At 30.6% G+C, this 24,069-nt stretch overlaps 1 protein-coding gene across 2 annotated transcripts in view; it reads right to left on the bottom strand.

The window, feature by feature from the left end:
• LOC136973769 (latrophilin Cirl-like) overlaps positions 1 to 24,069 on the bottom strand; it is a 119,261-nt gene that overhangs the window by 53,995 nt on the left and 41,197 nt on the right. For both annotated transcript variants that reach the window (XM_067268523.1, XM_067268521.1), the window contains exon 2: positions 20,222 to 20,252. The gene's annotated coding sequence lies outside the window, so the exon portion shown is untranslated. The remainder of the gene's footprint in view (positions 1 to 20,221; positions 20,253 to 24,069) is intronic.

Consider the following 24,069-nt stretch of genomic DNA (forward strand, 5'->3'; position numbering starts at 1 on the left):
GCAAGAAACAGAATTTACTACAACTGGTAATAAGATAAATCTGTTAGAAAAAAAAATATATATGATACAAATTACTTGAAATTTTTGTAAACAAGTTGCATTTTTAGAGGGAAAATATATATATATATATATATATATAATAATAATAATGTTTTTTTTTCTTTAAGTATAAGAGTTTTTTGGATTAGCTAAACAAGTTGTAAGCAAATAAACGAGGGAAAAAAAATTGTTGGTAGTTTTAAAATTGGCATAAAATTTGTGGAAAATTTTGAGATTTTTTGATAGGATACGAAACGAAATTCGAAACTTAATATGAAATGTGAGAGATGTTGGAAGTTGCCATATAACTCCAGATAAATTTGAAAGTGGAGGTTGGAAAAAATAAAAATAAAAAATCAACTAATCGTTGAAGCTAAGAGAACAAGATATTGGTCTATCTAATAGCGAATATATATATATTTTTTCAGTTATAAATTTAATTTATAAAATTATATTTACATTAAAATACAGGTTTTTATACTCGTATAAAATACCTGTATTTTAAAATATAACTCCAAACAATTGTACAATATTAAAATAAAGGAAAATATATTTTTATTTAATATTTTTTAGTTTTTTTAAGGTGTATTTGTTAGAATTTTTATATATTTTCATCGCTTCCTTATTAAAAATCATTTAAAATCTTTGCTATTTTTTTTTCCTTTGAGGATTAAGAAAATCGAATTTCTAGATCCAGGATTTATAAAATAAACATTTTAAATATATATATATATATATATATTAGAAAATATTTCACTCCTGATTGATGTCATTTGATACTTTGATGCTCATTTGATCTTACATCACACGATCCGGATTATCATCCTCTACTCATACTAAACACATGTTTATCTTTACTTGTTCTATAATATTTATAATATTTACTAAACTTTCTAAAGATTGAAAAATCTTTCGGAGTTAAAAGAATATTTTTATTATTATTATTTTAGTTAAACTATTGAGGAAACTTAACGCCTAGAGAGTTAAGCTTAATAATGTATCCTTGTATAAAGTAAACAGAAAATAAAACAGGGTTTAGTTTTGAGTTTTAAAATATTTTGTGTTGATCAGAAAAATCTTCGGTCACGACAAATGTACTTGTACGTGATATTTTTTCGTGATGAAACCGATAGAATTACAAATTCGAAACGTGTAAGTCTATATTTCTGACACGAAATTTACTATGGAAGTCAAATATATAAACAACTTCTGATAATTTTTCTTATTTTTTAGAAATATTTTGATTGTTTTGACCAGTTAAGAGCGAAGTAAACATGCAAAACAAACCTCTATCCTTGTTTAAATGTTACACGAAAAGCTTCATTTCTCTACTGTTTTAATAGTTTTACATACATTTTTACTAATTTTTAAAAGTAATTTATTTATTTTTTAAATATTTATAAATACATTTTTACATATTTTACACTTCTTAATAGCTTAAGCCGTGTTTTTCTGGAGTGTGTACGTTTAGAAATATCATTGCTATCGCGTGATTGCGTGAGTCACCGCATCATAATTATAAAAGGATTTTTAAACTTTAAAATTTTCAAATTTTTGTATTAAATATGCCTGTTTCTTATCAAAGCTATAACTCTCTCTTTCTATATACATATATTGTTTTATATTAATTTGTTACGGTCACTTTTTCACGCGACGGTAGCGCGTCGCGTCGCGTCGCGTACTTAGTTAATATGGCGCTGTAACACGAAGTAGACTTTGATGAATATAAAAATTCAAGTTAGCACGTAAAGCATAGTAGACAGACAGATATGCAAATAAGTTCTAAGTCACAAAATATTCTAGCAGTAGCCTACTTATATCTAAAACACTTTAAGTATTAAATGAGCCCACAAAATTTCGAACAATGAGCTTTAAAGACACTTGTGGCACGATGTTTAGAGCTTGTAAAATGAACGATTTTGTTGCAGAAAACCGTAAAATGTGCTTAAGTTGCATTTAGCCAATTTAGTAATTAGTTAAATTATAAACTCTCACCACCACTCAACATAAAAAAAATACTCGTTAATGAATAAAATTATATGAAAACCATTTAAAAAAACAAAAAGAAAGATAGCGCGGGTTAAATGAAGTCATCACGAAACTTCTCACGACACATGTTCATGCGAAACTTAATAGAGCAGAACAGTAAAGGAGGAACAAGTACATCAAGTGAACATTTATTCTCAGGTGTTTTTCACACGAAACAAAACATCGAACGTGAAGAAGAAGACAGGGAGGAAAGAAAAAAAAAATTAAAATAAAATCGAGTATTTTCTTTCTAAATAGGGAAATGAGAGAATTCTAGCGTAACGGTGAGATTAATGCAACAAAGTCTCAATTAATTACAAGTTTCATGGTCGTTTGAGTTGATGGTTTGGCTTGTGGGAACGCCCGAGTCGAACACAAAAAGAATCACCAGATTTACGTTTGCTTATTGTGTGAGATAATTTCATTTTCTCTTCGTGACCTCGATGTAACTTGACCCCGCTGACCCTCGAGTCACGTATACTCTAAGTGTAATTAATCGGGGGTCCAATCCTCCAATGACTTTTGACCCGTAGCGCGCGACTGCCAACAGGTCAGTCATCGGATGGATTGAATTATTCCTTTCATTTTCCTGAGGTCAATAGATCACCCGATTACGATAAACATGCACAAATTTCTTTTTAAAAACAAGTTTATTTTTTATTGTTATTCTATTTAAAATTGAGGGAATTTTTAATTCTTATTGACTTTACAAATGGCATTTTAAATTAGCATTGAAGGATGATGAGGTTTTTTTTTACTTTTTTTCCTGTAAAAAAAGACTTATTTTATTAAATAAATGAGCATTTTTTTTAAGTAAGATGATCTTTATCTTGCCACATGCATGAAGAATGTTAACTGTTTCGGCATTAATATACTTCATTAACTTCTTAGGGCCTTTTACTGTTTATAAGGCTTAAATATAAGCCTTACATTTTTCTAACTTTTTATTAAAATAAATAATTAAGTAGTCCCTAAATAGGCGAATTAATAAAGTGCTGAGTAGAAAGGGATGCCAAATAATTGATTGCGTGGTAAAAGTTTTAATTGAATCTACGAACGACTTACTGCATTGAAAACGAGATAAATTTGGATATAATCTATTTGAGAGAGTGGTCTTATTACTAATTATATGAATTAGCAATAATACGATGATCTATTGTATTTGGAAACATTATATAAATATAAATATTGTCGGCAACTGGCACGTGAAGCATCCCTGCAATAAATATCTTAATCAGATTTATTCTGTTTATATCGAATACAAAGAAATGAATTATCTTCTTTAAAATTAATCAGTTCGGACTGCTCAGCATTAAAGAACCTGCTACTTACAAAAGGAGAAAAGTCATTAGGTTGTGATTCATAGCTAGAGATGTATCTTCTTGTCCGTTAGTCTGAGTGTCATGAATTTGGAAAGGATTCGCTTTGATGGACACTCTATACAAAATTCATGAAACAATCAGACAGCCGAACCTACTTTTTTCCCCTTTCTTCCTTCTCATTGACGCTTTACTCGCCCTTTCCAATCGAGATTCCATCCCAATTTCTAGGGAAAAAACTCTCCTGTAATTTTCTAAATATAAGAATATGCGAATTAAATCGTCGTATAACTGAATTGTTAACAGAAATTATATATATATATTTGTTTTTATTTATGGAATTTACCTACATAAAATATTTATAATATTTTCTTTTCCATTCGTTTAAGTATGCTGCACATTCATCTGCATGCAGACGTCTGCGAAAAATCTATCGAATCAGACGTCTGAAAACTATATCCTGACTGGGAAAGATGATGCCTTAAGATGATTGAAATCGAGCAAAACTCTCCTATAAGGGGAATTATAAAGCAAAAATACTCTCTACAGAAAATTAATGTTTTGAACGATGGATACAGTTTCGACTACGTATATAAAGTCTGTACATCTCGATATAATTCGCTTATAAATCTAAATTTAGCGCTGTTACAATCGTAAAGATGTGTTATGACCAATCTAATGAGGATATTAAGTCATTTGATATATGAAAATTACACTAAATTGAGCTCTATTATTCTCAAAAGTCGAATAAATGATGGGTAATACACAGACTTCCTCCGTATCTAACATGGAGTGAACAACTCGCGCTTACATTTTCTATAAGGAAATGGCTTCCATCTAATATGATCGATACGAAATTTATTAGAGTGAAAAATATATATATATATATATTAAATTTTGAGCACCTTCCTATACGAAACACATGGAAAAATTAAATGAAATAACAACATTAATGGAGTTAAGGCGTTGTCTTTTGTCTGTTTGGCATTGCGTGTTATACAGGGAAGAGGCAGATCGTCAAGAGATTTCTACCAAATTAATCGTCAACTTGGCTAACCTATAAAAACGTGCAGAGAATATCCAGAATAAAGTTATTCCTACGAGAATATCGATGCGTGTGGCTCTTCCTTTAGGGACATAACCGGTAATCAAACAATAATTCTACGATTCCGAAATGAAATTTTCATTTTTACATGATTTAATAATTTATCAAATTTAATATATGACTTCTCTGATATGTTTCGTAGCAAGATAACATGTTCTATAATTTGTGACAACCCAAAATTAGGTTATAATAATTAGCTTTCAAGTAATTCGTAATTTTCTGAAGTGAACAATTTTATTATATTCCTGAAAAATTGAAAGATTGTTCGAACTTTCTAAACTCTATATAGGCTTTATATAGATGTATATTAACATATTTTATTGCCTAAACTAAGCTCTTATTAATATTAAAATCATTTTATTCAGTTATATCTTCTTAGAACTTCCGTTCTCTTTCATCCATATATAACCCGCATCCTGCTCTTTCTACCGTGTAAAACTTTTCTGCTCGCACAGGAATAAATTTTTTTTTATGTTCATTTATGCATTTATGAACATAAAAACGTTTCATAAATGCGTTAGGAAACGTTTTTTATGTTCACAAATAATTTAATTCAGTATTAAGTGAAGGGATTTACATAATGGAAGACATAAATGAAACGATTCAAATTTTCAATTTCGTATAAAACTTATCTGCAAGAAGATTTTCACATTATAAATTTACAATTAAAAACGTTAAATGAAAGCCATTATCACTAAAATGTATAAAAATCACGGGTTAAATTTCATCCGGAGTTAATTAAATTTATACTATTTTTATTCATTTTTTGCATTCAAAAATAAATAAAAAAAATTAACTTCTAATTATATAAAATAAAAAATTAAATAAATATATATATATATATAAGACTTTTATCGAGTGTAATTTAATTTTTATGCACTGTAATGGAGAAAAAATATAAATAATAAAATCGTGAAAGCCGAGATGACAAAGTAGCTTAACTTCTTAAATAAATAAGAATAAAATTATAAATCTAACTGTTATTAATTATGTATATAATTTAATAAAATATAATTCCTATCAGAGAATAAATAAAATTATAAATTAAATGAATTTTTATTTTACTAACTCCCAAAAACAAAATAATTTTTGTTCTTTTTTTGGATAGATCCAGTAAAAAAATAAAAATCAATAATTTAATCATAGGAGCGAGTCGAGTAAATTTATAAAAAGATATTTTTGGAAGATTGTGTAAATTTATGTAATTTATTATTTTATATCATATCGTTATTTATTTATATTATAAATAATAATAATATTTTTTAAAAAAATCGCATAAATTCAGGCGCAACTTTAAAGTCCGTGGCATTATTTTAAGAGATCAAATTAAGGTATTATTTTACGAATTTATCGATTATTCCAGTACTCGACCCCCTTATTTTAAATCTACGTAGTTTAGATAAGCCCTTATATACCCTTATTATATAAGGGATTTCCCATAAACTCGAGAGGTATTGGAACTTTCACCCTGCTAATGTGAACTAAATATTGACGTAGACGAATCTTTATTTTGGTTCAGGAGGCATTCGCACTTATCATACTATATTAATAAAGCGGGCCAAGTTACTCAGCTAGATTAGAAGTGGGATAGAAAAATAGGCTATCTCCATTCCAACTATTCCATTGCTATATTGTCCGTAGCTTATATCAATAAGTTATCTGAGTATTAGTTGGACCATCAGAATGCAGAGGATCAATCATCTTGTAATGTAATCGTTGCTATTGTCTGCTCTTAGCCATACCTGTCTTCGCTAAGAGAAAAACATTGATAGATCGCGTTGTGAAGATTGAAAGTGTTTGTCCACTGCGCTTCTCAATTGAAAACTCACCCCTTATCGTTTCTTATTCATATATTCTCGTGTCTTACTGCCTTCTTCTTTACTTAAAAATATATAAGATATTAATGAGTTCATTCGTTTACTAGCTGAATATATCGTTTCTTTTATATCTCTCCTCTGTTAAAATAAACATTTATTAGAGTTAGCTGCTTTAATTTGGAACCAGAAAACATCATTATTCTATTATAAAAGATCTCTTCTATAAACTTAGTTTTTCTCGTTATAAAAATTGGGCAAACGTAAGGACCCATCTTAGCTTTGTAGTAGATAGAAGATGGCTCCTACATGAAGCGGTTTTAGTACAGTTCAGGCTATTCAATTAAAAAATAAGATAAAGGGCAGAGTTTACTTTCCATTATCTACAGCTTTTTAAATATTAAACAAAGCTCTAGGAATAAAAGACTAGAATCTTCCGTTAATTCGAAGTTATAGGAAGACGAAGACAGTTACAGTTAATGAAAAGTGCAATATGGGGACTTCAGAGAATTACTTTTGTATCCAAGTTTAAAACTTCAATTTTTTTCCCCTCTGTCTTCAATTGCCTCTAACTATAAACATATTTAACTTGTAGTCATATTAGCATAAAACATGTTTTCACTTACATAAAATGCTTGATTAAATAGTTACGATAGAATTCCGTTATCATAGCAACTGGCAATTCTTGTTTTTAGCAGAGTATTGTCAAAGATCACTTCATTAGTCGTTGCTATCATTCAAAAGAGCTGGCTACTTAATGGAAGTAGAACTGACACTTTTATAAGATGAAGAACCCGTCGGCTAAATCACATTGGACGAGAAAAATTTTTGTGTTGTTGTCACAAATTAAATTCCCCCTCCGTGCAAAAGCTGGAGTGTAGTGTGTATATATCGATCTTTTCATTTTGAATTGAAATAGTTTTAATTACAGTCGGTAGCAATGTTTGTTTAGAAGTTGATTCACGTTCTTTAATTTTAAACTGACGACTTTTACTTCGAATACCTTGTCTTGCAATAAAAAAACCAACACTAACTTATACAATTATTCTATTTTAATAACAGAATTTTTAAAAAAACACGGTAAAATATTCATATTCCAATTAGTTTTTTTGTCTATTGAGCGAAGTTTTATACAAACTGAAAACATATTTCTCGAATTTTTAGCATTAAATTATATTAAATATCACTCTATTGAGACAATTTTGCAATATTATTTCTAAATATAAAAACATAAATTGGTCCTAAAGGCGCATCTTTCCCTCAAAGTTACAAATTGAACTTCCAACTCTCTTCTGGTGGGCATCTTCCCAGTACGCCTCCAAATTAAACCTCCCTAGAGGGGCATATTTCCTATTAAACTTTCAATAATTTAGTAATATTTGTCCCTCCGGTAGATACAAGAAAGATATTAGAAAAAAATAAAACTTTTTTGTTGTCTTTTCTCTTCTAGAAAACAAAAAAATAAGAGGAGGAAAGACAACAAGAAGAAAAACACTTTTTGCAAATCCTTGCTAATTCTTACATCGCGAAAAACTCCGATAAAAAATACATAAATCACATAGATATACAATAATATTAGACAACAGATCAAAAGAAATCCTAACAATCAAAGGTAAGTCTAGAAAAGCTGAACATTACAGAAAAGATACCGAACAATAGACAAAGAAAAAAAGCAATCAACTGTTCGCATGAATAAAGCAGGGTGATCTGAAAGAACGTTTTCTATTGGCTCGAAACAAATCACAGGATCTGAAAGATGGGTTTAAGGAATGGGATGCACCCACTAGAAGGGACTGAGATAAAAAAGCAATCAAAGCATACACGCTGTCACGTGGTCAGGGGTGAAACTAAGGTTATATACATGTCATTATAGACCTCTTGATTAATTCTTGACATATTAGCGCTTTATCTCCTCGTAGAGATGTTTTAAATAGTGTTTTCCGAGCTTGTTTACCTGAGAATGCGTTAAGTAGGGGTATACTTTTCTTTTCTATCTCTTATTGGATGCTGATACTCGTCACGATCTGGTTGCTAATCCCGACCACTTACCGTCATTCAATCCTATTTGTTCAGTTTGATCACTTGACACACACTTTTCTAACGTGGTAAAGCACAGACCAAAACTAATAAATATTTCAGGAAATCGCTTTAATTAAGCTTTCTAGTGTTTGCACGAAAAGAGGAATCCATTCCGGATCGATAATTGAAAACGACCCTTTGCTATCTTCAATCCTGTGTATCCTCAATCGTTAAAAGTGGATTCTTAATTAAAGATGTGCTTAATCATATTTAAATAAGACTTTTAACATTTCTTTCCTTAATTCCCCCCCTCTGATTCTGTTAAGTAGGATGAGTTCTCATCAGTGTAATGGTGATGAACATTCCCTGTATATACGGGTTTGGATATACTATTAAGGGTGGTAATCGATGCTGATCTTGATCTTCGACGCCATTAAGCAGAAGTAGGGCATTAAGCAAACTGAAAAAGACGAAAATTGCTTATAAATTGGCCAAGAAAATAATAAAAGAAGAAAAAAAATGTATTATTCTAGATGAAAAGAAAACGTTTCTTTTGTAAATCAACAAATTCATTCGGCCTTATCCAACTGTTATCTTCCGCTTCCTTTCCGATTTCCTGCAGCTTTTCCGGAACGTCACTTCCTCTAGTAAGATGCACGATTCACTTCCGACTGGTGTCGTGACGTCATTTCCTCCCACCTGTCCATCTTCGCTACGGATCGATACTTCAATCTGCTGCGGAACAAGGATAAGAAGAGTTCGATCCGAACAGGTTGAGTTCCAAATGTTTTATGTCGATAACAGAAGGCGTTGGAGCAATCGTGCGGTCCGTCTTTTCCTTGTACGGAAATTCGAATATATTTCGTATCGAAATTTGAACTTTTCGAACGGGAATCGTCTTCATTTCTTTCGCACCGGAAACTCTTCCGCATCTTTTGTAACACGAGTTTAAAAGCATCGGGATGTTGGGGGATTAAGAATGGTTTCGGCATTAAAAAAATGACAATTAAATCGTTACTTTAACGATCATTCGGCTTCTTTTCTTTTTAATTACTGCCCCAAATTGGTCTGTTCCATTTCTGCTAGTTAGAACTGGAGGAATTAGTCGAAAGAAAGTCTTTCCGGACCGGCTATCAAACTACCAGATCTAATCAGTCGATCACCAATTACCACAAAGTCTCTTTGGACATAAAAACTGCTTGCTATTTGGAACGGAGTGTCTCCTCTTCGACTACACTATGGAGGTTTTACTTCCGGGTCAGCAATTTTACTTCCGCTCTACCAGACTGTCTGGAACCCGTAATTTCTCTCATGTGAAAAAATACCGCATCTAATGGATATTTTCGCAAATAGCACAACAAAAACAATTTTCTTAATTTTTTTAAGTGAAAAAGACAGTTCTATTCTTGGAAACGACGACGTAAAAATAAAGATTTTCATTTAAATAAGCTCAATTTTCCTCAAATTCAATTGATTTGTTTCAATTCAATTTCGGGAGGAGAGAGAGCATCTGTGAACGTTTTATCTCAATTTTCTTTGTATATCTGTCAATTAGGACTTTATATAAATGAAATTTATTTCTATAAGCTTTAAATATACAGATTAATTAGTGGTTAAAGAGATTTTGACGTATGAAATTCATTCCCATTAATTTCATACGTCAAAATTAAAGGCGAGAGGAAAGGAATTCAATAGAGAATAACGTAAAAAAAAAATTGTTTTAATAACAAAATTTTCAGGAAAGTCTTGTTAAATCAAAAATATATAAAAATAAATAAATTTTAAATAAATTATTAATGAATTTTCATACAATTCACACGATGGAAGAGCAAATAAATCAAATATTGTTTCGGATTCCAATACAATTTACATGCGAAGTCTCTATAAAATAGAATTAAAAAAAAGAAAAGTAATGAATTTTATAATTATTATAATGAATTCTGCATAAGAATTAATTAATTAAAATAAAAATGGAGAATTTATAAATTTTTATAAAACGATATATACGATAAAAATGTACGTTTGAAAGTATTAAACGATAAGATTTTATGTCATAAATCCTAAATTTTATCACATTTTTAATGTGATATAATAAAGATAATGGCTATTTTTACAAGGCACAAATAGTTTTATTTCATGTAAAGATAATTGATTTGTAAAAGTACAAATTGGATTAGGTTCCGAGAAGAAAATTGTGAAAAATATTTAACAGATTCCATCAGAAATACTCAAAAATAGAATTTATATATAGGCTATAAGTTAATTTAGTTTTTAATAGAAGTTATACGGGGGGAAAATGGAAAGAATTTAATTATTAAAGTACTTTTACAGTTAGGAAGAAATATTATGAAACAATCAAGAAAATTCACGAATATTTCTTTAAAAAAATTCACAGATTTTCAGAAAAATCCACCAACTTTTTTGATATTCCATGAATTTTCTTGGTAATCTTCGAATTTATGGAATACCCAAGAAAATTCTTGGATTTAATAATTCATGGATTTTTCTATATTTCTGACAGATATAAAACAAAAAAAAAGAAAGAAAGAAATTCAATATGCCTGTAATTTATTGAGAAAAAAGACTGTCTACATGTGTAGAGAAAGACAGAGAAAGAACACGAGGATAAAGATACTAATTACTGCTACTCAACGTAATTATTCAAATCTATTCATTCTTTAAATATAATAGGGAAAAAAATAGTTTTAAACGAAATAATTATGTATATTTTTATTTTATACAAAATGGCAAACTTATAAATTAGAAATAATTTTAAAAAAAGGTAGAAAACATTCAAGTCTGCTGTTGATTCTAACAAAGAGATTGCGTATTACATTCATTGTTTTTCGAGTTGTCTACTAGAAAACAAAACGAATAACTTTCATCTAGTTCACTTTTAAAGTTAAGGTCAATAAATTACTTTTTTCTAAAAAAAAAGAGAGCTTGGATGCCCGATTATTGTTTGTCAAGACCAAACTGATCGACTCAATTGTGTTCTTATTTTCGGAACAAATTTCTTCCATTATGATCCAGTTTGTGCTCCCCCTTTTTTTCCACCATTCAATCAGTTGAAAGTTTACATTCGACACAATTGATAGCACGTATATTACCTTCACTTTCCTTTAAATTAAACATCTGTTTTTATTGTTAGAATCTCCTGAACTTCTTTTCAATATCTTCCTATTTTTAGCGCTCGTTTTCCCCCAACGAGAGACAATAATTTGGAGGGAAAAATTGTCAATTCGATATTCACAAAGCCCTAAAATATATATATATATATAAGGGAAATCTACTATGAAATTTCGTTTTGCCGGTGTGAAAATTTTATTTATATAGTAACTGATTTGATTGCGGCAACGAATCTTGCAACGTCCGTTGCTCGTGTGAAACGCTCAGAATCTTCTGAATCTTCAAGAAAATTACTGAATGCTGAGTAATGTTTTATGTTGCAATAAACAAAGGTTGCACCCGGTGGCGGTTAACTCTTAACTACAGTATCACTAAAGAGGTATTTGTGTTCTGCTGATGAGTGTATATAGCTAGTAATTAGTCAGCACTTGGGAGAATCGTTTAACTGTTAATTGTCTACACTTTATGTTTGCTATAATTATCATTTAATAGCATTCAATTTGCTTCATTTTTATGTAATCTTTAAAAATGATCTCTAGCAATCTCTTTGCTGGAGATAAATTTTAAACTTTTCCCTCATTGTTTATTTTAATATTAACTATAATTATTTTAATTGCTTTTGTAATTTTGTGCCAAGAAGAAGATCCTCTTATGAATATGAATATGATGAAATTCCTCTCTTTTTTTTATGCAATTTAATAAGCGCCACTAATTATAATCAAGGGGTTGATAACAAAGTTTCCAACCAATTTCCCATTAAATATAACACTTACAGGGTGTAATTTAACACTTAAATGTGGATTTAATGATATAGATTTTTCAGTGAAAAAAATCGATGGAAAAATTTCAAATTAAGATTATGTAATCTGTAGATTAAGAGGATTAATTAAGGATTATGAAAAACCACACTCGGTTATAAAAAGTGGAGCCACGAAGGAATTCTATACTTAAACTAGTTTCTTGGCTAGTTACAGTTTAGTTTATGTTGTCATTAGTGTTCATTTAACCTGTGATATACAGCGTGAAACTACAAAATTGGAGATAAATTTAGAACATTAAATCATGATACCACTTGAATTTCGTTGAAGAAATCAATTCCACACGAGGAAAAAAAAAGGGGCGAACGAATGGGAGAAGGAAGAAATCAATCCCAAACAACTTTTACTTTATTTTTTGAACGTATACGAGGTATAAAAATGTATCAAGACTCATTTATACCAGGCTAAAAACATGAGATTCACATTTACTAAGGTGTGCAAAGGACTAATAACAAAGAAAAGGTGTCGGATAACATCGTACAATTAAGCGAGAGCCGAGAAAAACCTCTTCTCGTGTATCTACATTTAGTAAAAAGGAAGGGAAGAAGGATCGTGAAAGAAGTAAATGTACTGAAGAACTAAAGGGTACATCAGAAAAACGGATTGCTGATTAGTTAGAATTAAGATCTATTAGATTCAGTCGTTGTTAAAGAAGAACACGCACCAAAGTGTTTACAAGAAGAGGGAGAAAAAGCAAAGATATACAGGGGGAAAAAATGGCGCGTTGCAGGAACGTGATGGTGGAATAATCCTCTCGCACCAAGAGACTAGATTTCCGAGCCGTCAATTTCCAGTTAATATGAGCGGAAACGTGAGTAGGCTGTCGAGTGATCGGAAACCCGGAAAAAGAACCTTATTAGTTCGACAAGGAATTAACCATCGTCTCTCCTTTCACATCCCAAAGGGAGACTAACTATTACCCTAAGGGAAAAAGAGACCATCCTCCCTTCTTCTACAAAGTCATTCGTGTGATTTCCAATAATAAAATCAATTATTTTTTACATTATTTTCAATTAATTAAAATTAAAATCTTTCTCATTAATACCGTGAGAAGTTTCTCGATAATTAGCTTTTTTTGGCCCCAAGAAATAAAATAAATTAATTGTGCTATAATTGGAGGTCGTGTATGTATGTATGTATGTAGCATATACATGAAAGTAAACAGCGTTGAAGAGTTGTTACCTTACCAGGAAACTTTTAAAAGGTTTTAAAATAGAATTATAAAATTGATTTTATTTAATTTTACTTCGAAAATTGTAGAAATTTGATTTTATTTCGGTTTTCTTCTTTCATTTTTCTTCTTTTTTTCCTTATTCATTGCTTGGTAGCGACTTCATTTATTGACTTACTTCCTCACATTTCTCGTTGCTTCACTCTCATGTTTTCCATTTTCTTTCTGTTCCTTTACTTTTTTTCATCTCCTTTCCTGTTGCTTTCAACATTTTCAACATCCAGAAACGATAGGAAACGTAAAAGTCAAGCTACAAAAGAGAGAAAGGAAACAAGGAAAGGGCAAGAAGTGCCATACTCTCTTGACTTTCTATACAACTTGCAGCAGAAAAAATCATTATACAGTTGATTTTTCTGCACTTTTAAGAATATATAAATATTAAATAACATAAAATTAAAGTTTTTAAAAGCTTTCGAACCATTTCTAAATCCCTATATAAAAATTTTATATACTGTTATATACATTTTTCTCAATCATCAATTCAGATCAGAGGAAGTTCTGGTCAAAGATCCAATTTCTAATTGACGGTTTTCCTTGACTTTATCGTGTAACATGATCATGCAGCTAGCATGAGGCAACCGGACCAGAACTTATGGAGATATTATGGTAATCGAAGTTCAAAATGGAATAACTTCTCCGATAACAGAATATAAACAGATTCGTAAATGGGAAATATATATATATATATATATTTAAAAAATTAAATTATGATTAATTATAAATTCAGTTAAATTACGTAGTTTATATGTTTTTTGAATAATTTTTATAGATTTAATGCGGATAAATTACGCTTTTCTTTTGAGTTGATGCGTTAAGTGGGTGTATGTAATTTGTCTTTAAGCGTGTTTATATTTGATTCATTGTATAAGGTTTTCTATGCAGTTTATATATTCTTATTGATTATGCAAGAAAAGTGCATTCTAAATACACTAAACTTAGTATAAGTCATTGAAATCAATCATTTTATGTCTGAATGTACGCAAATTTAGGCATGAAAATATGAAACTTTACTGCAATTTTCCACATTAAATCAGCTTCTGTACGTAATTAAATATACGTTAAATGCAATTATTTGACTCCATTTTATGCAAATTTGTGCATTACTTATGCAATAAAAACCCTAAACAACCTCATAAATTACTGCCAAGTCTTTATTTTGATACGTCTTATCATTGTTTTTCCGCAAAATAATTTTATAATCTTTTAAACTTTCACGCAAACAGAGATTTTTTTTTTCTGACAGAAACATTAAAAATTTTATACAAGCAATATCTTTAAACGTGAATTTATTGCACAGAAAATATATTTATTACATTAAAGTACTCTTTTCTTGAATCAATTATTAGTCCTTCAGGTAACCACTTTATTATTTTAGTATCCTTTCGATCTTCATCTTGCTTCGAGTGAAATTAAAGATAAAACAGAAGAAAGTAACAAGGAAAAAGTGGAAAAAACAAAGATTAATAATGGAAATAATGGTTTAATAATATAAAAAAAGGGACCATTTATAAAATATATCTATGCTAACTGCATATAACGTGGACAGTGGCTCAACTAACAAATAAAGACTTTGCTCTAGGGGTGATCTGGGAGGATGATGTAAAAATTACGATCAGAATAAAGAAAAATTAGGGCGATCAAATACCCACATCACCCCCATAAATACGCCATGTTACGGGGGAATTCTTTTATGTTTTTCCTCTATTTTGATATTGCATAGAGAAGTATTGAAGTAAATTTACCTGGTAAGATTTACCTTTACTTGCACAGAAGGGGAAGTTGAATTTTTTAAGTATCTGTCATTCGTTATTATAAATTTTTGAGCGCCTTTTAAATCTCGCCTCCAGTAAAAATTTGAAAATAAAGTAGCAAGTAAAAAGGAAACGTGAAAAAATAATGAGAAGTATCTCGAGAAAAGCATCAATTATAGAGAAAAAGCATGAAAATAATTGAAGAAGCGTAAGAACAAGTGAAAATCATTATGAAAAATAAAAATCCAGCAACGAATTGCGTAACTTTCTCCGGCAAAAAAGTTAGAATTGCGTGTGGTGCCATCTGTTATCAGATTTTATTTTTAAAATGGTAAAAAGTTTACTTAGATGAGTTTTATTTTTAGAAAAAATTGTAAATGCTAATAACGAGTAAAATCTTCATTAAGTCCGACCCCCTTTATCCCCCTATCTTCTTGACCCTTAACCCCCAAAATTTAATAGCATCAATCTCCTTAATACACAAATCTCCCTGCAAAAATTCAGAAATTTTCGACAAAAATCACAGGAGTTATTAAGCTTTAAAGAGGGTGAACAAAATCGTGTCCCCTCACACACAAATATAAACATTTATACATACAGAAAAAAAAACCCGAATTTCTTTGCATTTCTCGACGTTTCAAGGTATCCCGAGTCAAAAAATGTAAAAATCTTGGGGAGCCATTTTTTGACCGATGGTCATACTTTCCCTGTGTTATATATAACAGCCGGGAAAGTAAAATATAAAAATTCGAATCAAAAATTAAAGCGAGAAAAGCAAATTTTACGAGAGAATAAATAATGGAAAGGAGGGTGAAAGTATATTTACTAAAGTTATATTCCTACTAAAATGTATTGTTAATCCGAAAGTAGGCCCCTTACTCACGAAACCCATCTGGATCCTAATTTATCTTTAAATCTATTCGACTAGATCAAACACTTTCTAATTGACTAAATATTGTTTAAGAGGTTTCATAAAAGATGGTGGGAAGTCCGTTCCAATTAATTCAGCTTTAATTAATGACCAATAGAAAAGTCTTTCTAGTTGAATGTTCGGAAATACAGACAGCGGGTAGCTTTCCAATTTATCTTTAGTTTGTTGTATTCTATAATTGAAAATTTTCCTAACCCCGAGTTTTCATTGTGGGTGTTCTTCTTCCTTCTTCCTACTTCCATAACTTGGAAACACTAATTAATTTGTGAGCTATTTTAATAAGTTGTTAATTCCTGATGCGATTAAAATCAACTCGAAGGAACAACCTTTCTAGGATTTTATTGTTAATTGGCTTGTGTATATTTTCCTCTTCTCAACAACTGAATTTAAATTTTTCATTTTTATAAATTTCAAATAAGTTTAATTTACTTTAACATTAATCTTATATGGAATTTTCTGATTTTTTTAGACATTTTTACTATTTTTTTAATAAGGATCCTCTTCCGAGAACTATCATAAAGATCGATCCTCTGCAAAAAGAAATACTCTCTTCAAGGATTCTCATAAAGATCTTCTCTAAAGAGAAATCCTCTCTCCAAGGATTTTCATAAAGATCCACTCTAAAGAGGAATCCTTTCTCCAAGGATTCTCATAAAGATCTACTCTAAAGAGGAATCCTCTCTCCAAGGATTCTCATAAAGATCCACTCTAAAGAGGAATCCTTTCTCCAAGGATTCTCATAAAGATCCACTCTAAAGAGGAATCCTCTCTCCATGGATTCTCATATATATTCTCTCTAAACAGGAATCCTCTCTACAAGGAGGAATACGCTCACCAAAAATTCTTATATGGATCTTTTTCAAGGAAGAATCCTCTCCGAGGATGAATACTTTTTCCAATAATTCTTTTAAGGATCCTCTCCAGGGATTCATCCCTACAGAGTCTTATAAGAAATTTGTGTTGTACAGTCTTTGATCTTTAGATTTACTTTCAGAATTTCTTATTTTATATTTTTTAGAGTAGAGTGGATGACAGATTAGGAAGAAATGCCACTATTGATAGCCCTTTTCAACGCAGAATTGCAAGTGTAAGAAAAAGTTTGTTTGTGTAGACTCCGGTTTATAAAGTAAATATGAGTCAAACAGAGTTAAAAATAGGAATAAAAAATTTCAAACATATAAAACTTGTATTCTTTTAATTAATTGTTGAATTATTTTAGATTTTATTCTTATTTTTAGCATCTCTTTGCTTATAAGATTCATTATTTTACAACTTTCGAGGCTTCTGTTTTTATTATATTACTTTTCCGATCCGTAAATAATGATCATACGAACAAAAAATTTGTTTTATTTTATAAATATTTCATTTAAAAATGATTTAATATTAAATTTTTGATTATTTTCTCACATTTTTCCATATTTTTGCCTTATTGCATTTATTTTTAAAGCCTGTTTACATATGTAAATAAAGATAAAAATTTATTTTACGTGCTGAAAATATAAAAATTCCAAAAATATATTATAAAATAATTTTTTTTCTAATAATAAAAAATAATCATCTGAAATATTTACGTCTCGTAATTGCAAAATTTAAAAAATATATACAGTATATATTAAATTAAATTTTGACAATTTAATCCGCGAGGAGTCGTCTCGTCGCCTTTCAATTTCTATTTCAAAAACGGACGCCATTTTGTATTCAAAATAGCGATCTTCTAAAAATGAAAAGGAGAGTAAATTTCAAAATTTCTTTATAATTTTGGTTATAAAATAGTGAATAAAGACAAAATTTCAATGCTTTAAGATAAAAATGATACCGGATTTTTTTTTTTTTTTAATTTACGTATGAGAAACTATAGAGCGTGACGGACAGACAAAGTCAATTGGTTCATAAGTTGGCCTATTACATTTATTACCAAAAAAAAAAGTTGTTTTTCTATATTTTTATCAATAAAATATAGTTAAAATCGAATAAAGTTAACTATAAAAGGGAGATTTATTGTTATTTTAAAATTTCTTAATATCGCTATCACATTACAAAAATATTCCGTAATTTACAGTAAGGAAGAAAGTGTATAATTCCCTCCTCTGGAGAAAAGAAAATCTTCAATAACAAACACGTAGTGTTAAGTTTGTTCCGTTTTCAAACTGTATAAATCATCAGACTCATCCATATGTAAGATATACTTACTTTACTTACTCCGCGGCCACTAGGGGAAAAGAAGGCGCTTTACGCAACCGAAAGATGGCGGAGATTTTTTTTTTCTTCTTTCTTTCCTTTTTAGAATCCATCAGTAATCGAAAGTAGGCATGCAGATAGCAAAGTAGCTTGGCAAATAAATGTAGAATAAGCCTGAAGCTATTCATCTTATCTTTCTGCGTACAGTAAATTTCAATAAAAAGTTGTAATTTTGAAGTCGAGAGGTTTGCCCCGAGGATATCTATCTGTCACGGAGGCGGGAATTTTAAAAATAGAGTTTGTCACTGAAAATTCATTCGATCGATATGAAAAGTTATGATACTTCTTTAAATATATATATAAATGTATATATAGAAGCTATCCGAGTATATGTAAACAGAATGAAGTGCTGAAGAGATGCGAGAACTTTGAAGCCTATTAAGATGAATTTTTTAAAATATTCCCTTCTGTCAAGGGCTTTATATGTAAAACGCTTTGCTTGTTTGTATGTCTGTACGTATACCTACGCTTAAAATTATGTTTTAAACTCTTTCTATCTTACTTAATCTTTTAAATTGAAGAATGGCAATTGATTTATTTTTTTATACAGTCGAACCTGTAAATAACGGACAGTGAAGGAAATATTTAAAATACATGCAAAATAACCAACTTTTTTTTACAAAATTGACCGTTATTTTTGTATGTATTTTAAAAGGTCGCAGTTTACAGGTGGACGTAGTTGGGAGGTTCGACCTTATTGTGTTGGTTTGATTAAATTAAACGAATTACTTCATTTCTAAATGAAAAAATAAGAATAAAATTCATCGTTGCTTGTCGAAATTTTAAATTAAAAGATTTAATTGATTTGTATGTTCTTATAACGTAATTAAATCCTTACTCTTTCTCAATGTCTCGGTATTGTTACTCGATACAATACCGTAGTGATATTGATACTGGAAATTTTTAAAAGTTTCAATAGGTTGCCCGTCTATCTGTCTGCCATTAATCAATTATAAAATCAATTGAGAAAAACTTGTATTCTTTAGAATTAAGTAGCCAAGTTATAGGAATGTACTTTGACAAACGTAAAAAGGGAGAGGAAGAAGACGAGGAAGAAGGGGGTGTTCTTTAGATAAGAGAAGAGGGAGTCTAAACGTGTGGGGCTTATCAATAAGACGAGGGCCACACATAGGAAGTATGAGTGAGAAATAGCGTCAACTAAGAGGGGGCATAGACCTGTGTATCTCGCGTGCCAAACTAAAAACATCTGCTGAAAATTTGGTGAATTGCTATAGGCCTATCATATATAATAAATTGTTAACAGTCACGTACCTGTAAAAATCACATTACAAACTTCTTTTTTTATATCATTTTCCTGAATAAAAATTGAATTCAAATATATAGGACGGACATAAATTGAATAATTTTTCAACACTTCTTAAAAATAACTCTTCGTTAGAATAAACAATTAAGAAAATAAACTAGGTTAATGTTAAACTTATTCGCCATTTATTAATAGTTACTTAACACACATAAAAAAGGGGGGGTTTGTAATTGACACATCTTCTCCCCCCATTTATAAGTTAAGATTGAGTAATGCAACAGTCGGGCCTTTAACAACAAGCGATGAGACAGAAAAGGGCCTCCTTAATTGACACAACCCAAAATGATCCCCAGCTTTGCACAGTGGTTACTGATAGAGGCAACTAAATGCACTTTATCTTTTCAAACACTAAATGTCATGTCAAACTATTGATAGTCGAGTATAGAAAAATAAAAGAAGAGACTTAACTACGAGTTAAATTTGGATGGAAGATGAGGGAGAAGAAGAAAAAGAAGAAGAAATAAAAATAACTTACCTTAAATATATTCCGAAGTCGCAGAATTTATCTGGAAAAAAAAAAAATTATGATAATAAATTCACGCTTAAAATATTCAATAAAATGTACCCTTTTACATCGACACTCCGCCCAATTTATTTAATATATTCATCAATAAAAATATATTTTATTAGATATCTCGCTTATAACAAATTCAGTTATGGTTCACCACTCCATTCAATTTGCAGTCCATAAAAAAAGAGCTACACATACTTAATTTCTTCTTTTCCTTTAACACTGTACAATCTACTTATTCAGAAATGAGTGAAGCACTATTTTCCACAATGTCTTTCAATGTCCGGTTCTCGCTTTAAAAAAATAAAAAGTAAAAAAAAAGAGGGGAAGACGAGGAGGAGGAGGAGGAGGAAGAAGAAGAGAGAGAGAAACCATTCCAATCTTTCAGACGTACAACCTAGTTTCAACAAAAATCAATGAAATTACAACAGAGTAGACTTACACACCATCTTTCTAGACAAGAGAATAGCAGAGATTTCCAAGATGCTACAATAGTAATCCTGTGCTGGGATGTGACTGAAATTTTCTATTGATTCTTCTCACAGTCGATATATAGAAGGGCATCTCTATTAACAAGAGTTTCTTCTAACTCCTTATAAGGGCAATGGCACTCTACTGTGCTTCTTTCTCGTGTCGTACAACTTGTTTTGTGCCTATAATTAGCGCTTGTCACCTACACCTGTTGTGCGACACAATATCTAGCATTGTAAATTGAGAATTTAATTCCTTTTTTAAAACAGAAAACGGCACTGTTTTCGATTGAAAAAAGCCGAATATTGATGATATTTTCAATTAAAAAAACTGTCAAAGTATCGTTTTTAAATTATTAAAATTATCCCTTTTTTTTATTAGGTGGTTTGATAATTCATTATAATCCTACCGGCGTGAATGTAACTCTACATAATAGATGATATCCCGATAATGTAATCCTGTAATAGGCATTTATTATGCTATCTATCAGCAGGATTTCGTGGTGTTTTGTATCAAGAGTAACCCAAAATTGTGTTCTAAACGTTTCAATAATCTAATTTTTTTTTGTTGTTACCTACCAATCTGGTGGGATTATTTATTATAATCCCCTATAGCTTGTGATTTTTCATAGCTTTAAATCTGATAATCTGATAATATAATGTAGAATTAAGCACTCATCCCTCTGCGGGAGGAACCTCATTATTTGAACTTTCAAACGTGTTTAAACTTCGCATACATTCAAGTTGTTGAAAACGTATGTTTTGCTTACGTACAAACCCAATGGGAAAGAAAATAGATGGAAATTTTTATAAAATATAAAAAGAAATCGAAAATATCTTCATCTTTTGAATAAAAAAAATGTATATATATATATATATAAATTCTTGATTTTTTAGTTGGCTATTTTTTTTAAATAAAAGAATATTTTTGGAAATAGAATTTGAAGGGGGGAGAAAAAGTCATACCTCAAAAACCTTTTTCCCCCCTCTTTCCAAAAATTCCATTAGGTTAGGTTTTTCTCAAATTATCTTTTTCGCACGCAATTCCTGTTTGAAGAATTTTCAGTTTTGCAGGAAACATTTTTACGTTTTTTGTGGGAGTTATCCTCTATTTCCTCTTCTTAAATTTTTTTAAAGATGCACACCTGTGTTATCTCACTACACCAATCTCTAAAAATAACATCTCAAAAAATGAATTTCATTAACTTTACTCTTCAAATTATAAAATTCGTGTTAATTACTTTCGGAAACTTAAAAAATTCGAGCGTATTTTTACAAGATCCATCACCCCGGAATACTGAGTTATCGATGACTTAAAGATGACTATGAAGATGTTTCGAGTAAATCTTATGTACACACGATGGTGTTTTCTAGATAAAATCGTGCTTTGCGTGTTCTTTATAAGCAAAAATGTAGAAAAATACGTAACATTTTTAAAGATTCTAGTATACGGTAGGTGACAACCGCATAGACATTTTCATTATAAATAACCAAAGGTACAGCTCGATAGTCAACACGGGGCATGCTGCTCCAAACACCGATCCCTGCACCAGTTCAACATGTTTCTATTGTAGCTCAGATTTTCTACACTCCCCAATGTATGCCCCTTAATCCTCTATCCGAAAACCACCCCTATCTACATAATAGATCTATTCTATTCGGGTTTTTCAGACAGATTATCTTTCCTTTTAGCGATTTTGGTCGCTTGACAGATGTGAACGGATCGTTGTCGAGAAAAGGTTTTTATTCTGTTCTTTTGTGTCTATCATGTTTCTAGCAACAGAGTGTATTAAAGCAAAGCATGCGGATGAGATTTTGGAAATTTGCCAGGTGTCAGTCATACCCGAAGTTGGAAGGGGATGGAGATGAAAAAAAATAATATATATATATATATATATACACACACTAAAGATTGATGGCAAACAACTCCATATTGAGATTGCCTATGGCAACGGCTATTAACATCAATGAAGAAACTTCGTACGGATCCACCTGAGGGCATTAGTTTTGTTGTGTTGTACGATACAAAATGCCTTACTTCAAACGAAATTCTGAAACAATCCACTTATTTCCCGTGTAGAAAATTCTTAAAAACAACATTAAAAAGTGTTTTTCCTCCAAAAAATACGCCTCCAATATGTACAAGACTTACAATGAAGGGTTTTAATCACGTGGTTATGCTGCTGTGTAATAACTATAGAACCTATAAAATATTCTGGTGGTATAAGAATTATAATTACTTAGTGTACAGATTGCTTTGGTTTATCTGGATACGAGATTTACAATAAATATTAATAAAAATCTACAGTGTATAGGGTGAAAGGAGGCTTTGATATACCACTAACTTGTACACATTTTGTAATAAAAAGGGTTTTAAAAGTTAACGTACAAAATGTTTAGCTGTATCTCTAACGTGTAGCAGATTTGCAATAAAGGGTTTTAATTGTATAGCGTACAAGATGGTATCGATAACATCTGCTCGGTGTGAACGGTGGTAAGTCACGTGTCCATACCATCGTCGATTTTTACTACCATCGCTAGCTAATCAGCACTCGAACACTCCCGAAGAATGGGGGCAAATGGAGAGACGTGGGAAAGGGCCCATTCACGTTTTCTCTTCGAAAGTTCATTGGTTGTGCGATAACGAATCGTTTTCGCATAAAACTGCAATCAGATCGCCCGTAAAAAGAGAAAGATACAACAAAAAAAAAGACAATTTACGATTTTGATTTTACGGTCGTACAAACAAGATACTATAGTGTAACAACTGACTACGAGGAGTCATCGTAAGATAAACCTTATCTGAGTGATTCACATATGTTCCAATGTATTGGACTCACGTACGTATTATGTTGCGAGTTTAGTAATATTCTTTGTGATACAGTCGCTTAAAGAATTAAGAATAAATGGTCAGTGGGCGTGAGATCGATATCGCATTCTATTTTAGTTCTATCCTCCAGCTCCAATTTCTGGTATTAATGTTAATGCTATATTATTCTTTCGCATACTACACAGGACAGAAGAAATTTCAACACTTCTTGCAGGAAATTTCTCTGTAACTTCACTCGAGTTTCTTCACTGTACATTACATTATGAATCCTAATTTCTCATACATTAACACTTGTTAGTAATACTAAACACACACAAATAATCGATGTATGTATTAGGAATACAGGAATCAGTGGAGCATTATCCTATGGGCAAAAAGGGCAATTGCTTGAGGCCCCCATCAACGGAAACTTCAAACAAATCTTTTATTTCCTCGAAGAAAAATGTCTGAAATCAACACTGTACATTGGGCCTCCTTATTCAAATTTACCTGAGCCCCATAAAGCTATAACG

Source organism: Centruroides vittatus, unplaced genomic scaffold, assembly GCF_030686945.1.
Source record: "Centruroides vittatus isolate TY-2023 unplaced genomic scaffold, ASM3068694v2 contig_329, whole genome shotgun sequence".
In the NCBI taxonomy this organism is placed as follows: Eukaryota; Metazoa; Arthropoda; class Arachnida; order Scorpiones; family Buthidae; genus Centruroides; species Centruroides vittatus.